Source organism: Zingiber officinale, chromosome 2B, assembly GCF_018446385.1.
Source record: "Zingiber officinale cultivar Zhangliang chromosome 2B, Zo_v1.1, whole genome shotgun sequence".
Taxonomy (NCBI): Eukaryota; Viridiplantae; Streptophyta; class Magnoliopsida; order Zingiberales; family Zingiberaceae; genus Zingiber; species Zingiber officinale.
In genome coordinates, this window is record NC_055989.1 from 38474963 (window position 1) to 38482249 (window position 7287).

The 7287-nt window shown below is 40.1% G+C and overlaps 1 non-coding gene across 1 annotated transcript; it reads right to left on the reverse strand.

Annotated features, from left to right (window-relative positions):
• Window positions 1–6706: 6706 nt before the first annotated feature.
• On the reverse strand, window positions 6707–6812 carry LOC122049823. Its single transcript, XR_006131079.1, has one exon. It is a non-coding gene; the product is annotated as a small nucleolar RNA R71 (small nucleolar RNA).
• Window positions 6813–7287: the final 475 nt, after the last annotated feature.

The window sequence follows — 7287 nt, forward strand, 5'->3', positions numbered from 1 at the left end:
CATAATGCTTACCATGCCGTGATACCTATCACTACCTCGATCACATGTAGTTGTTGAATCTGCCAAAGCAGAGCAACACATATTATCTTGGTAAGGTACGGAGGGACAATCTTGGTCCCGCCTATCAACGCATGGGTGAGTAAAACTCAATTAAATTGAGTATAACTAGTTAAATCAAGTTTAACTGTAGGCATTTATCCAATAGTTGGAAGATGGGACAAAATCATGCTTATATTAACTCTTGGGCGTATTAGCCAAAGTTAACTCGAGTTTTAATATAAATGCGGATCTTGATCCTATAAACAAGAGTTGCATAGAGATGTAATTGGTAAATTAGTTACCTACCGATCATACTAAGTCTTGGGCGATTTAGCCAAAGCTAACTTAAGGCATAGTATGATGTGGATCTTGTCCCACATGAATTATAGAATTCAGTGGGAGCATCAATTAATTAAAAGGCCTAATTAAGTGATTACTAGAATATGATGTTTATTTATTTTCTGTATTTTTCTGTTGTAGATTACCATGATGTCAAACATGAACACCTTCTCTCTTCGTTCTGTCCTTGACAAGGACAAGCTCAACGGAGCAAATTTCTTGGACTGGTACAAGAATCTGAGAATAGTTCTCACCCAAGAACGTAAATTGTACATTCTGGAGCAGCCCATTCCGGAGGCTCCTCCTGCCAATGTCACGCGAGCAGACAAAGATGCTTACAAGAAGCATCAAGATGACGCATTAGATGTATCATGTCTAATGCTTGCGACCATGAACTCTGAGCTTCAGAAGCAACATGAGTTAATGGGCGCATATGATATGGTTGAACATCTTTGTCAACTATATCAAGGACAAGCGCGGCATGAGAGATTTGAGATCTCAAGAGCACTATTTCAGTGCAAGATGTCAGATGGGGCTCCCGTAGGTCCATATGTACTCAAGATGATTGGGTACATAGTGAATCTACAGAGATTGGGATTCCCACTTGGCCAAGAGCTGGCCACTGACCTGATCTTGCAGTCTTTGCCAGAGAGCTACAGTCAATTTGTCATGAACTACAACATGAACGAAATTGACAAGCCACTGCCCGAACTGCTTAGTATGTTACGAACTGCTGAGCTCAACCTTAAGAAGGTTAAGCCCAACTCTATTTTGATGGTTCATAAACACAAGGGCAAGGGCAAGCCTAAAGGTAAGGGAAAGTCTCAAGCCAAGGGCAAAGGCAAGGCACTGAAGCCTAAAGGAGGGGTCGCCAAGGATGCTACCTGCTTCCACTGCGGTCAGACCAGGCACTGGAAGAGGAACTGCAAAGTCTACCTGGAAGATCTTAAGAAGAAGAGAAGTGAGACTTCCACTTCAGGTATATATGTTATAGAAGTCAATCTATCTATTTCTTCATCATGGGTATTAGATACCGGATGTGCTTCTCACATTTGTACTAATGTGCAAGCGTTGAGAAATAGCAGGGCATTGACAAAGGGCGAGGTGGACCTACGCGTAGGCAATGGAGCATGGGTTGCTGCTGTTGCTGTAGGGACTTATTTTCTATCTCTGCCCTCTGGGCTTGCATTAGAGTTGGATGATTGTTGTTATATGCCTGCTTTGACTAAGAACATTATATCAGTTTCTTGTTTGGACAAGAAAGGGTTTTCATTTATGATAAAGAACAAATGTTGTTCAGTTTATTTAAATGATATGTTCTATTGTAGTGCACCTCTGATGAACGGACTCTATATTCTAGACCTTGAGAGCCCTATCTATAACATAAATACTAAGAGGTTCAAGTCAAATGACATGAACTAAACCTATTCTGGCACTGTCGCTTAGGTCATATAAATGACAAGCACTTATCCGAGCTCCATAAAGATGGTTTGCTAGACTCATTTGATTTTGAATCATATGAGACATGCGAGTCATGCCTACTAGGCAAGATGACCAAGACTCCCTTTAGTGGACACAGTGAGAGAGCGACTGACTTGTTAGGTCTTATACATAGCGATGTATATGGTCCTTTTAATGTCACTGCTAGAGGTCGTTATAGGTACTTCATTACATTTACTGATGATTTCAGTAGATATGGTTATGTGTACTTGATGACACATAAGTCTGAATCCTTTGAAAAGTTCAAAGAATTCAAGAATGAAGTACAAAACCAGCTTGGCAAGAGTATTAAGATACTTCAATCAGATCGAGGTGGGGAATACCTTAGCCATGAGTTTAGTGACTATCTAGCTGAGTGTGAGATTCTATCCCAACTCACTCCTCCTAGAACACCACAGCGGAATGGTTTATCGGAAAGGAGGAATCGTACCCTATTAGATATGGTACGGTCTATGATGAGTCACACAAATCTTCCTACATTCCTTTGGGGCTATGCTCTAGACATGGCAGCCTTTATACTCAACCGAGTTTCATCCAAGGCTATAATAAAGACACCATATAGGATATGGATTGGGAGAGATGCCCAGGTGTCTTTTATGAGGATTTGGGGTTGTGAGGCTTACGTTAGACGTCAAGTCTCGGACAAATTGGGACCCAAATCTGACAAGTGCTATTTTATCAGATATCCCAAGGAAACTAAGGGATATTACTTCTACATTCCTAGTCAACACAAGATAGTTGTGGCTAAGACTGAGGTTTTTCTAGAAAGGGATTTTGTTTCTAGAAAGACTAGTGGGAGTACGTTCAATCTTGAAGAAGTTCAAGATGCGAACAATAGCACTGAAGCCTTGATGGAAGGTGAACTGGAACCACAAAGTATTGTGGATGATGTTGTTCCACAAGGAGTTGAGGAACAACAACCAGTTCAAGTAGACATACCTCTTCGCAGGTCTGAAAGGGTATGTCATCAGCCTGAGAGATACTCATTTCTCTTGTCTGACCATGATGATGTTGTGCTCATAGAGGATGAGCCCACCTCCAATAAAGAAGCTGTGATGAGAACAGATTCCGAGAAATGGCTAGAAGCCATGAGATCCAAGATGGAATCCATGTACTCTAACCAAGTATGGACTTTGGTTGATCTACCTGAAGGGGTAAAACCCATAGGGTGTAAGTGGGTCTTTAAGAGAAAGACTCACATGGATGGACTTATTTATAAGGGTCGCTTGGTAGCTAAAGGTTTCAAGCAAATTCATGGTATTGACTATGATGAAACTTTTTCTCCAATAGCGATGTTTAAGTCCATTCGGATCATGCTTGCTATTGCAGCATACCATGACTATGAGATATGACAGATGGATGTCAAAACCGCATTTCTGAATGGAAACCTACTTGAGGATGTGTACATGAGATAACCTGAGGGTTTTGTAGATCCACAGCATACTGGCAGAGTATGCAAGCTGCAGAGGTCCATTTATGGACTAAAGCAAGCTTCTCGGAGCTGGAATCTTCGATTCGATGATGCAATAAAATAGTTTGGTTTCATCAAGAATGAAGATGAACCTTGTGTCTACAAGAAGGTTGTAGGGAACACAGTTGTCTTCCTCATATTGTATGTGGATGACATACTACTCATTGGGAAAGACATCCCTTTGCTACAGTCTATCAAGACTTGGCTAGGGACTTGTTTCTCAATGAAGGACTTAGGTGAAGCATCCCGCATTCTAGGCATACAGATCTATAGAGATAGATCTAAGATGTTGCTTGACCTAAGTCAGAGTACATATATTGACAAGGTACTCCTACGGTTTGCCATGCACAACCCCAAGAAAGGATTTCTGCCGATGTCACATGGCGTGAGTCTTTCAAAGACTCAAGGTCCCTCTTCTAGAGAGGAGAGAGACCGCATGGATCAGATCCCTTATGCCTCAGCCATAGGATCTATCATATACGCCATGCTATGTACTCATCCTGATGTCTCATATGCTTTGAGCATGACGAGCAGATACCAGCCAGAACCAGGTGAAAGTCACTGGATATCGGTCAAGAATATTCTTAAGTACTTAAGAAAGACTAAAGAATATTTCTTGATATATGGAGGCGATGATGAGCTAGCTGTAAAGGGTTATAGTGATGCCAGCTTCCAGACCGACCAGGATGATTATCGATCACAGTTAGGGTTCATGTTTTGCATAAATAGTGGTGCTGTGAGCTGGAAGAGTTCGAAGCAGGACACAGTAGCTGATTCTACGACAGAGGCCGAGTATATTGCTGCATCAGAAGCAGTAAAGGAGGCAGTTTGGATCCGCAAGTTCATCACTGAACTTGGGGTGGTTCCTAGCATCACTGACCCCATAGAGATCTATTGTGACAACAATGGAGCAATAGCACAGGCTAAGGAACCTCACTCACACCAGCGGACCAAACACATACTACAGCGCTTCCATCTCATTCGAGAGATTATCGAGAGAGGAGATGTGAAGATTTGCAGAGTACCCACAGAGGCTAACATCACAGATCCCTTGACCAAGGCTTTGGCACAGAGAAAGCATAAAGGTCACACTAGGTCATTAGGCCTTAGAGCCTACACTGATTGACACTAGTGCTAGTGGGAATTTGTTAGTTAGAGCCCTAGAGCCAATAATTTGATGATTATTATATGAACTCATTGTATCATATTCTTGTATATAAATAAAGACATTTATTTTTAGTTATTATACTTACTTGTATTGGTGCCAAATAACTAAGTATAATAGCGTCCTTGAGTAGAAGGTTCTTACCTATATCAATCGATTGGTTAAGTCGATAGTGAGATGATATAGGGAACACTACTCTTAACCATTCCTAGTCAAGTATTAACATTCAGGGACAATGTTAATGCGATGAGACTAGCATGTAGGTCAACTCGATGACTTGATCTCATAAGTCATGGATACGGAGATATCAAGTTGACACATGGGTATGCATTGGACAATGTATACTGAATGACCCGCCATGAGAAAGTATCATGGATCGTTATATGAGTGTCATATACTTTCTTATGTGGCTATTAGTATGACTACTAGTCCTTGGACCTGAAGTCACCATGGTTCCCTACATAAGGAGTATTGTTCTTTGATTTCGTCAAACGTCACCCGTAACTGGGTGGACTATAAAGGCGATTACTGGGTATGTAACAAATTATGTGGAGGGATGTGACTGATGTAGATGGGCCCTCCTATATGAGGGAGAGACATCGATATTCTTAATAGAGTGAGACCACGAAGTGCATGGCCATGCCCAAATAAGTCAATATAAGATATTGAGCTCATTTGATCGAGTGAGTCTACTTGGAGTTCGAGATTTAGATTGATTAGAGGATGACATGGTCTATGCCTCATATTGATCAATCTAGATGTCTATGATAGAAGGACAATGTCATATATTGTGAGGAGTCACAATTAGTAGTCACAAGGTGATGTTGGATCTCAACATTCTTGTAACTTGGGTTGTAATGATGTGTTGCTAGATACCGCTCATTACTTATGCTTCTAAATAGGTTTAGGAGCATTGCCAACGTTACAAGAACCTATAGGGTTACACACAAAGGACAATTATATGGAGATTAGGTTCATTTGATGAACCTTAAGGATTAGGTTCATGTGATGAACCAAATTGGATTAAGAGTAATCCAAATTAGGCTAATTGAGTTGGACTCAATTTGGTTCATATGTTAAGTGAATCTAATTTGGACTTAGACTCATTTAATTAATTTAATTCAATGAATAGAGATTCATTAAATTAAAATTGACTTGAACCAATGGTTAGATTAGATCAACCAAGAGAGAAAAGTGGTCAAGTTTGACTTGACTTGAGAGGAAGTTGAAGGGTCAAGTTTGACTTGACCATTTGCCACCTCATTGGTGAGTTGACATTAAGTGAGCCAATGGTGATGCCCCACATCATCAATGTTACTTCATGGTATGTCACCTCATGAGGGAGATCAAGAGTTTTTTACTCTTGAAATTCCATGGAGTATATAAATCTTTTCCAAAGGTGGTCGGCCACTTATGTGGAGTTACAACCTTGAATTGATTTTTCATTCAAGTCATCTTCTTCCTCAAGCTCTTCTCTTCTCTCCCTCTCCTCCCTTGGCCGAACCCTAGAAAGGTGCTAGCACACTTTTTGTTTGGTCTCTCCATCTCTTGCTTGTGTGGATACACATAGAGAAGTATCTACCTTGATACTTTTGAGATCCGACGAACCTAGGACGAGCGGGATTACGCGAAGGGCTTCACTTCAAAGGTATACCCTCTTATCTTGTAGATCTAGTGTAGATCTAGGAGTAGAAAACTCATATTCCAAGTTATACATAATTTTATTCTTCGCACGGATACGGTGGCGGGGGTTTCAGGGTTTCTGCAACGCAAAAAGCGGTTTTTGCGGCCCAAAAAACCCAACATCTTGAGCACTAACATGTCAAGCAGACCCTTAAGAGATTTCTTTGCACCTATTTCTACAAGATTTATGTCTCCCATTATGCAACCTCATATTGAAGCAAAATTTTTTCGACTAAACCCAGAGTTAATTTTCATAATACAAGGTCACAAATTTGGAGGAGAAGTATCAGAAAGTCCTTATCTGCACTTTGAGACATTTCTAGAGCTTTGTGATATGGTGAATTGTGAAGGAGTGTCAACAGATGTAGTTCGATTGATGGCAATTCCTTTTAGCATCAAAGATAAAGCAAGGACTTGATTATATTGTCTCCATCCTCAAAGCATCACAAGTTGTGAACAATTGGAGATGCAATTTCTGAATTATTTTTTCCCTCCATATAGAACAGTTTACATGAGGAATTGCATCATAAATTTTGCTCAATCATACGGAGAATCATTATTTGAAGCATGGGATAGATTCAAGAGTCTACAAAGACAGTGCCCTCATCATGGTTTGAAAAAATGGCTTACCCTGCACATATTCTATAGGAGAATTTCTTTCTCAAATAAGAGTTTGTTAGATTTATCAGGCGGAGGTTCTTTAATGGACAAGAGTGTAGAAGAAGCATATACATTAATTGATTAAGTAACATTGAATCTCCATGAATAATTGAGTAAAAGTTGGACGGAATCTTCCTCAAAAATTCAAGAAGTGCAAGCCATAAATACAAGAGAGTCTGTCAAACAAAATGCAGTTCAACCACCCAAGAATGTTGAAATTCATAAGTCACAGAATGAGGAGTTCAAACATTTAGGGGCAAAGATTGATAGTATAGTTTCAAAATGGTTCAAAGAAGATCCCCCTCCTATACAGATAAGATCTAGTGAAAATGGTAATGATATTAAGTTGAGAAGTGACAAGAATCATGAAGAACTTCTGAAGAAGGATATGTTTAGAATTGAGGAGAAGAATAATAGAAGACCACAAGAA